Raw genomic sequence first — 9,594 nt, forward strand, 5'->3', positions numbered from 1 at the left:
CATCAGACCTTCCCCACGCCAGGCTTCATGATTGCTGCTCGTTGTAGTTGCTACTGTTGGTTTGGTGACTTTTCGGAACTAAGTCAAGTTTGTATTCTTTGCTGTGTGTATGGCTATTGAATCCCTGTGCTGTTAACTTAGTGGTCAGCCAGTGGCTGGGCAGAGAAGTCACCCCTGTTTCCGAGCTATGGGCTACAGATTGGAGGTCCCCACAATCTTGTCGGGTTTGAATAATTTGCTCCAGTGGCTCATGGAACTCAGAGAAACATGTTACTTACTAGATGACCAATTCATTGAAAGGACAGAACTCAGGGCCAGGCAGCCAGAAGCGATGAGCAGGGCAAGGTGTATAGAAGCAGCTCAGAGCTTCCCTGCTCTCTGAAAGAGGACTTTGCCCACCTCCACTCTGACCTTCGTCTATACTTCCTAACCGATGACGTCCTTCCTTCGGACTCATCTGTTAACTCAAGTGAAAGACCCGGTGGGCACCAAAACGACTCCTCAAGTACTAACCACTGCTGCCGTCCTGGTGATTCTTGGGCACAGCCATGAATCTCAGCTTCTTCATGATGGGGGGCAGCCCAGCAGCTGTGGGTCCCTCAGGTCCTCTGGGGACAGCACCTTAATGGGCTTATGATCTAGCAGGTACCTGTTCGGGTGGCTCTCGTCGTGCCACACAGCCTCGATCCCATTGGCCAGGTTGACCCCCATTGTCTGGTGACAGGCCAAGGTCAGTTGGTGAACCTCTACCACCACCCCCCAGAAAAGGCCCCCTTGTAGTCAAACTCGCCCTTGTCCCTGGGGATGTGTGCCTGGGACTGTGGCCAATGCTCGTAGCTGAAGTCCTTGTGGGCCGCCTGGTAGAAACCGGGGTGCAGGGTGCCGAAGAGGGGGGACAGGGTCTCCATACTCACGTGGTCGCAGAACTTCATGTCCACCTCTGTGCACACCAGGAGTCCACCTCACGGAGGAATTGTGGAGTTAATCTTAGAAAATAGATTGTAAGCCCTAAGGAGTGATTGTGGAAGCAGCTGAAACATCAGCAGCGTTCCCGTTCTCAGGCTACTGACCACAATGGCCTGGTAGGAGCAGGATCCCATGATCCCCAGGGGCAGGGCCTAGGTTAGGAGCCAGGAAAGAATGTAACCCTCCGTGCTCCCTTCCTGCACCTGGCGTTTGCTAGCACAAACATCCCGCTCTTCCCCGATCCCATGACGGCCTCTCTGCGTGCCTGCGCGTACGGGAGAGTGCAGGCCTGCTTCACAGCTTCGGGATACTTGCCATCCCTTTGTCCTCCTTTCCCATGCTTTGAGGCGTGTGCCCTTGCTTTTCTGATAAAAAGGGACATAAAAGCGATGTGCAGAACCCAGCTGCTGCTGCCCTACTTGCAGAGGCAGCCCTGCATGGCCGCTCAGATTGATGTCTGAGAACTTTATTTCAGCGCGCGATGACGGGAAGAGCTGCTTACAGAAGCGGCGGATCATCACGTGCTCTGCGTGGACGCGTCCTCCCAGCGCGGGGTGCGGGGAACCTCGAGGACCACCACCCTCTGGCCTTCCCGGGGGGGAACATGGGGCCCGGCGGGCAACTGATTGGTGAAGACGTAGTAGGTGACCCTGTGTCCCACCATGAAGAGCTTCTCAACTGTCTGCAGGAACATCTCCAGGAAGACCATGTATCCACAGGGACAGCGGACAGGGCTGGAGGAGGGTCACTGCCAGAGGCTGGCGGCAGGACCCCAAAACGTGGGCCATGAACGTGTGCACTTTCTTCAAGGGGGCAGGCCCTCGGCTGCTTTAAGCAACAGCCAAACTCCTGGCCTGGCCTGAGCGCGTCTGCTGGTGGGGCCTCCCTACCTTTGGCTCCCAGAGATGGGAGCCATCAGGACCCCATCTTACAAAGGGGAACCTGAGGCTTAGAGGCTAGAAACCCATGCAGCTGATTCTACCCAGTCTGTAGGGCACAGAAACAAGGGCTGTGCCCAAAGGTGCTCAACTCATGGCAGGTGGGGACAGAACCTGCAGGGGGTCAGCCAGGGGAGGGGACGTGCAGGGTTTGCCAGGGAGCTCAGCACAGGGGGAGTGTTCTTGGCTCCAGCATGCTGACTGTTGGGCTTCATGGGTCACAGGATCACCTGTGACCTCAAGATTGCCAAAACAATCTTGAAAAAGAAAATCAAAGGTGAAAGGTCATCCTTCCAAAGTTCAAATATTAATACAAACCAACAGTAAATAAAACATTTTGATACTGTCATAAAGGTATGCATTCACCCTGAAACAAATAATACATTATACACTAATTGAATTTAAATTTAAAATATTTTTTAAATTTTTTGTTATGTTAATCACCATATATTACATAATTTGTTTTGGTGTACTGTTCCATGATTCATTGTTTGTTCATAACACCCAGTGCTCCATGCAGAACGTGCCCTCCTCAATACCCATCACCAGGCTAACCCATCCCCCCACCCTCCTCCCCTCCAGAAACCTCAGTTTGTTTTTCAGAGTCCATCATCTCTCCTGGTTCGTCTCCCCCTCTGACTTACTCCCCTTCATTCTTCCTCTCCTGCTATCTTCTTCTTTTTCTTTTTTCTTAAAATATGTTGCGTTATTTGTTTCAGAAGTGCAGATCTGTGATTCAACAGTCTTACACAATTCACAGTGCTCACCGTAGTACATATCTTCCCCAATGTCCATCACCCAGCCACCCCATCCCTCCCACCCCCGACCACTCCAGCAACCCTCAGTTTGTTCCTGAGATTACGAATTCCTCATATCAGTGAGGTCATATGATACATGTCTTTCTCTGATTGACTTATTTCACTCAGCATAACACCCTCCAGTTCCATCCACGTCATTGCAAATGGCAAGATCTCATTCCTTTTGATGGCTGCATAATATTCCATTATGTATATATACCACTTCTTCTTTATCCATTCATTTGTCGATGGACATCTTGGCTCTTTCCACAGTTCGGCTATTGTGGACATTGCTGCTATAAACATTGGGGTGCATGTACCCCTTCGGGTCCCTACATTTGTATCTTTGGGGTAAATACCCAGTAATGCAATTGCTGGATCGAATGGTAGCTCTAATTTCAACTGTTTGAGGAACCTCCATACTGTTTTCCAGAGGGGTTGCACCAGCTTGCATTCCCACCAACAGTGTAGGAGGGTTCCCCTTTCTCCACATCCCCGCCAACATCTGTCATTCCCTGACTTGTTAATTTTAGCCATTCTGACGGGTGTGAGGTGGTATCTCATTGAGGTTTTGATTTGGATTTCCCTGATGCCGAGCGATGTTGAGCACCTTTTCATGTGCCTGTTGGCCATTTGGATGTCTTCTTTGGAAAAATGTCTGTTCATGTCTTCTGCCCATTTCTTGATTGGATTATTTGTTCTTTGGGTGTTGAGTTTGATAAGTTCTTTATAGATTTTGGATACTAGCCCTTTATCTGTCATTTGCAAATATTTTCTTCCATTCTGTCGGTTGTCTTCTGGTTTTGTGGACTGTTTCCTTTGCTGTGCAAAAGCTTTTTATCTGGATGAAATCCCAATAGTTCATTTTTGCCCTGGCTTCCTGTGCCTTTGGTGATGTTTCTAGGAAGAAGTTGCTGCGGCTGAGGTCGAAGAGGTTGCTACCTGTGTTCTCCTTTAGGATTTGGATGGAATCCTGTCTCACGGTTAGGTCTTTCAACCATTTGGAATCAATTTTTGTGTGTGGTGTAAGGAAATGGTCCAGTTTCATTCTTCTGCATGTGGCTGTCCAATTTTCCCAACACCATTTGTTGAAGAGACTGTCTTTTTTCCACTGGACATTCTTTCCTGGTTTGTCAAAGATAAGTTGACCATAGAGTTGAGGGTCCATTTCTGGGCTCTCGATTCTGTTCCATTGATCTATGTGTCTGTTTTTGTGCCAGTACCATACTGTCTTGATGATGACAGGTTTGTAATAGAGCTGGACGTCCGGAATTGTGATGCCGCCAGCTTTGCTTTTCTTTTTCAATATTCCTCTGGCTATTCGGGGTCTCTTCTGGTTCCATACAAATTTTAGGATTATTTGTTCCATTTCCTTGAAAAAAGTGGATGGTATTTTGATGGGGATTGCATTGAATGTGTAGATTGCTCTAGGTAGCATTGACATCTTCACAATGTTGATTCTCCCAATCCATGAGCATGGAACGTTTTTCCATTTCTTTGTGTCTTCTTCAATTTCTTTCCTGAGTATTTTATAGTTTTCTGAGTACAGATCCTTTGCCTCTTTGGTTAAATTTATTCCTAGGTATCTTATGGTTTTGGGTGCAATTGTGAATGGGATCGACTCCTTGATTTGTCTCTCTTCTGTCTTGTTGTTGGTGTATAGGAATGCCACTGATTTCTGTGCATTGATTTTATACCCTGCTACTTGACTGAATTCCTGTATGAGTTCTAGCAGTTTTGGGGTGGAGTCTTTTGGGTTTTCCACATAAAGTATCATATCATCTGCAAAGAGTGAGAGTTTGACTTCCTCTTTGCCGATTTGCATGCCTTTGATTTCTTTTTGTTGTCTGATTGCTGTGGCTAGGACTTCTAATACTATGTTGAACAGCAGTGGTGAGAGTGGACATCCCTGCCGCATTCCTGACCTTAGGGGAAAACCTCTCAGCTTTTCCCCATTGAGAATGATATTCGCTGTAGGTTTTTCATAGATGGCTTTTATGATATTGAGGTATGTACCCTCTATCCCTATACTCTGAAGAGTTTTGATCAAGAAAGGATGCTGTACTTTGTCAAATGCTTTTTCTGCATCTATTGAGAGGATCATATGATTCTTGTTCTTTCTTTTGTTAATGTATTGTATCACGTTCATTGATTTGCGGATGTTGAACCAGCCTTGCAGTCCAGGGATAAATCCCAATTGGTCCTGGTGAATAATCCTTTTAATGTACTGTTGGATCCTATTGGCTAGTATTTTGGTGAGAATTTTTGCATCCATGTTCATCAAGGATATTGGTAATTCTCCTTTTTGATTGGATCTTTGTCTGGTTTTGGAATCAAGGTAATGGTGGCCTCATAAAATGAATTTGGAAGTTTTCCTTCCATTTCTATTTTTTGGAACAGTTTCAGGAGAATAGGTATTAATTCTTCTTTAAATGTCTGATAGAATTCCCCTGGGAAGCCATCTGGCCCTGGGCTTTTGTTTCTTGGGAGATTTTTGATGACTGCTTCAATTTCATTAGTGGTTATAGGTCTGTTCAGGTTTTCTATTTCTTCCTGGTTCAGTTTTGGTAGTTGATACATCTCTAGGAATGCACCCATTTCTTCCAGGTTATCTAATTTGCTGGCATAGAGTTGCTCATCATATGTTCTTATAATTGTTTGTATTTCTTTGGTGTTGGTTGTGATCTCTCCTCTTTCATTCATGATTTTGTTGATTTGGGTCATTTCTCTTTTCTTTTTGATCAGTCTGGCCAGGGGTTTATCAATCTTGTTAATTCTTTCAAAGAACCAGCTCCTAGTTTCGTTGATCTGTTCTACTGTTCTTTTGGTTTCTAGTTCATTGATTTCTGCTCTGATCTTTATGATTTCTCTTCTCCTGCTGGGTTTAGGCTTTCTTTGCTGTTCTTTCTCCAGCTCCTTTAGGTGTAGGGTTAGGTTGTGTATTTGAGACCTTTCTTGTTTCTTGAGAAAGGCTTGTATTGCTATATACTTTCCTCTCAGGACTGCCTTTGCTGTATCCCAAAGATTTTGGACAGTTGTGTTTTCATTTTCATTGGTTTCCATGAATTTTTTTAATTCTTCTTTAATTTCCTGGTTGACCCATTCATTCTTTAGTAGGATGCTCTTTAGCCTCCATGTATTTGAGTTCTTTCCGACTTTCCTCTTGTGGTTGAGTTCTAGTTTCAAAGCATTGTGGTCTGAAAATATGCAGGGAATCTCCCAATCTTTTGGTACCGGTTGAGACCTGATTTGTGACCTAGGATGTGATCAATTCTGGAGAATGTTCCATGGGCACTAGAGAAGAATGTGTATTCCGTTGCTTTGGGGTGGAATGTTCTGAATATGTCTGTGAAGTCCATTTGGTCCAGTGTGTCATTTAAAGTCTTTATATCCTTGATGATCTTTTGCTTAGATGATCTGTCCATTTCAGTCAGGAGGTTGTTAAAGTCCCCCACTATTATTGTATTGTTGTCAATGTGTTTCTTTGCTTTTGTTATTAATTGCCCTATATAATTGGCTGCTCCCATGTTCGGGGCATAGATATTTACAATTGTTAGATCTTCTTGTTGGATAGACCCTTTACGTAGGATATAGTGTCCTTCCTCATCTCTTATTACAGTCTTTGTTTTAAAATCTAGTTTGTCTGATATAAGGATTGCCACCCCAGCTTTCTTTTGGTGTCCATTAGCATGGTAAATGGTTTTCCACCCCCTCACTTTCAATCTGGGGGTGTCTTTGGGTCTAAAATGAGTCTCTTGCAGACAGCATATGGATGGGTCTTGTTTTTTAATCCAATCTGATAGCCTGTGTCTTTTGATTGGGGCATTGAGCCCATTTACATTCAGGGTAACTATTGAAAGGTATGAATTTAGTGCCATTGTATTGCCTGTAAGGTGACTGTTACTGTATGTTGTCTGTGTTCCTTTCTGATCTTTGCTGCTTTTAGGCTCTCTCTTTGCTTAGAGGACCCCTTTCAATATTTCTTGGAGGGCTGGTTTCCTGTTTGCAAATTCCTTTAGTTTTTGTTTGTTCTGGAAGCTTTTTATCTCTCCTTCTATTTTCAATGACAGCCTAGCTGGATATAGTATTCTTGGCTGCATATTTTTCTCGTTTAGTGCTCTGAAGATATCTTGCCAGTCCTTTCTGGCCTGCCAGGTCTCTGTGGATAGGTCTGTTGCCAATCTAATATTTTTACCATTGTAGGTTACATATCTCTTCTCCCGAGCTGCTTTCAGGATTTTCTCTTTGTCTCTGAGACTCGTAAGTTTTACTATTAGATGTCGGGGTGTTGACCTATTATTATTGATTTTGAGAGGGGTTCTCTGTGCCTCCTGGATTTTGATGCCTGTTTCCTTCCTCACATTAGGGAAGTTCTCTGCTATTATTTGCTCCAATATACCTTCTGCCCCTCTCTCTCTTTGTTCTTCTTCTGGGATCCCAATTATTCTAATGTTGTTTCGTCTTATCGAATCACTTATCTCTCGAATTCTGTCCTCATGATCCTGTAGTTTTTCTCCCTCTTTTTCTCAGCCTCTTTACTGTCCATCATTTGGTCTTCTATATCACTGATTCTCTCTTCTGCCTCATTTATCCTAGCAGTTAGTGCCCCCATTTTTGATTGCACCTCATCAATAGCCTTTTTGACTTCAACTTGGTTAGATTTTAGTTCTTTTATTTCTCCAGAAAGGGTTTCTCTAATAACTTCCACGCTTTTTTCAAGCCCAGCTAGTATCTTTAAAGTCATGATTCTGAACTCTAGGTCCGACATCGTACTAATGTCCGTATTGAGTAGGTCCCTGGCTGACGGCACTACCTCTTGTTGTTTTTGCTGAGGTGATTTTTTTCGTCTTGTCATTTTGTCCAGAGGAGAATAGATGAATGAGAGAACAAAATGCTAACAGGTTTACAACATCCCCAGCAAATATAGTGTATACAAATCCGAAAAGACCTGAAACCAGGGGAAAAGAAAGGGAAAGAAAGAAAAAAGAAAGAGAAAAAAAAAAAGAAAAGAAAGGTAAAAACAAAAACAGAACAATACAAAAAAAGCCGAATGTGATCAAATATGATCAGGCTAGTGCATAGATCAGTGCCACACACTAGATTTTGGGCGTATTTTGGTCTGTTAGAAAAAAGTGCCTCCTAAAATTTTAAACGAAGAAAGACATATATGTACAAAATAAGGGTTGATACAATGAAGGGATAGAAGATGACTGTAAAGATGAAAATTATAATAGATTTTATAAAAGGACTTGATAAGATAAGAAGTTGTTTGAAAAAAGAAAGAAGATTTAAAAAAAAAAAAGAAAGAAAAAAGGAAGAGAATGTGATCAGGCAGGAGACTAGAACAGAGCCATACACTAGTGATTTAGGGTATATTTTTATCTGTTAGAAGAAACTGTATCTCAAAATTTTAAAGAGAGAACAACTTATATATATATGCCAAAAATAAGGCTAACTCCTATGAAGGGATAAAATATGACTCTAAAAATGAAAAATAAAAAATATTTTGTTTTTTTTTTAAAAGAGATTGATAAGATGTTGGTTGAAAAAGGAAAAAGATAAAGAAAAAAAAAACAGTTAACAAAAATTAACTTTGATGAACTAATGAATCATGGTAAAAAAAAAAAGCCATGAAATCTATGTGCAGTATTCCCATAGCAGTGGAGTTCTCCCGTTCTCTTTGATTGGTAAACTTGGTCTTGGCTTGCTGGCTGTTCGTGCTGATCTTCTGGGGGAGGGGCCTGTTGCCTTGGTTTCCACATGTCTTTGCCGGAGGCTGAATTGCCCCGCCCTTGTCGGTCCGGGCTAAGCAAGCTGCTCGGGTTTGATCTCAAGAGCTTTTGTTCCCTGCAAGCTCTCCGTACAACCTTGGAGGACCAGGGCAAAAATGGTGGCCTCTCAATCTCCGCTCGGAGGAGCTGAGAACTTGGGGCCCTGCTCCTCAGTGCGCCCCCAGAGAAAAGCAGTCACTCCCTTGTCCCTGGTCTCCGGCAGCACTCCGTGCTCACCCGGCCTGTGACCGAGCGTTTGTATCTGTGGCACCCGACCCCGTGTGGAGTCCCCAAACCCAGCAGATCCCTGCGGTGCGTTCCCGCGCCCCTCTTCCCTGGGAAGGAAGGGGAGTCTCCCCGGATCTGCCGCCTCTTGGGTCCCTGCTGCAGGAGCAGTGGCCCGACTGGGTCGCGGATCACAGTTTATGGCAACCCCGAGCTGAGAGCCCGCGCCTCGGCTCCGTCTCTGCAGCCGGCTTCCCCGCTCCGATACCTGGGAGCTCTGGCGCACTCAGGCCCCCCCGGTCTTTCTGTGACCCCGAGGGTCCTGAGACCCCACTGTCCCGCGAGGGTTCCACCCCCGCTTAGCCACTGGAGCGACGTCCCTCAGCGGAGTCGACTTCTAAAAGGTCCGATTTTGTGCTCCGCGGCTCTATTACTTGCCAGAAGCGGCCGGCAGAGGCCCCTCCCCCGCCGCCTATCCTCCCGAATATCGCCTCGGATTCACTTCTCCGCACGTCCTACCTTCCAGAAAGTGGTCGCTTCTCTGTTCAGAGAGTTGTTGCTACTCTCCTGTTTGATCTCCTGTTGAGTTCGTAGGTGTTCAGAATGGTTTGATCCCTATTCAGCTGAATTCCTGAGACCAGACGAAATCTAGGTCTCCTACTCCTCCGCCATCTTGCTCCGCCCCCCTAAATTTAAACCATTTTTAAAAATAAAGAAATAAAACAATTTTTTTAAAAAACATATGCATACAGATCAGTGGGATTTAACTGAGAGCCCAGAAATAAACCCCTTCATCTATGGTCCACTGAATTTTGACAAGGGTGGACAACATTACACTGGGGGAGAGAAGGGTCTTTTCAACAAAGGGTGCTAGACAATTGGCTATCCGTGTACAGA

At 44.6% G+C, this 9,594-nt stretch overlaps 1 pseudogene; it reads right to left on the reverse strand.

The window, feature by feature from the left end:
* Positions 1-508: 508 nt before the first annotated feature.
* Positions 509-1,675, reverse strand: LOC148162902 (histo-blood group ABO system transferase 2 pseudogene; annotated as a pseudogene).
* Between the last annotated feature and the right edge of the window lie 7,919 nt (positions 1,676-9,594).

This window comes from Eumetopias jubatus, unplaced genomic scaffold (genome assembly GCF_037043125.1).
Source record: "Eumetopias jubatus isolate StellerSeaLion01/CBP00866 unplaced genomic scaffold, mEumJub1_p1.0 scaffold_12, whole genome shotgun sequence".
Taxonomy (NCBI): Eukaryota; Metazoa; Chordata; class Mammalia; order Carnivora; family Otariidae; genus Eumetopias; species Eumetopias jubatus.